We start from the raw sequence: 244 nt of genomic DNA on the forward strand, positions 1-244 counted from the left end.
ATTGTTCACTGGAACACCCTCCTCAGGGATGTGGTAGAGTCCCAATCAGTGGAGTTTCTTGCAGGCCCCCTTTATGTGTTGGAAGACTGTTATAGGGTGTCCCTGGAGCCTTGCAGCCCAGCTCTCTCAGCCTGTCTCCAGAGCAGAGCTGCTCCACCCCTCGCAGCATCTCCGTGGCCTCCTCTGGACTCGCTCCAGCAGCTCCGCGTCCCGCTTGCATTGTTGCCCCAGAGCTGGATCAGGA

Source organism: Nestor notabilis, unplaced genomic scaffold (assembly GCF_000696875.1).
Source record: "Nestor notabilis isolate BGI_N333 unplaced genomic scaffold, ASM69687v1 scaffold13649, whole genome shotgun sequence".
NCBI classification, from domain to species: domain Eukaryota; kingdom Metazoa; phylum Chordata; class Aves; order Psittaciformes; family Psittacidae; genus Nestor; species Nestor notabilis.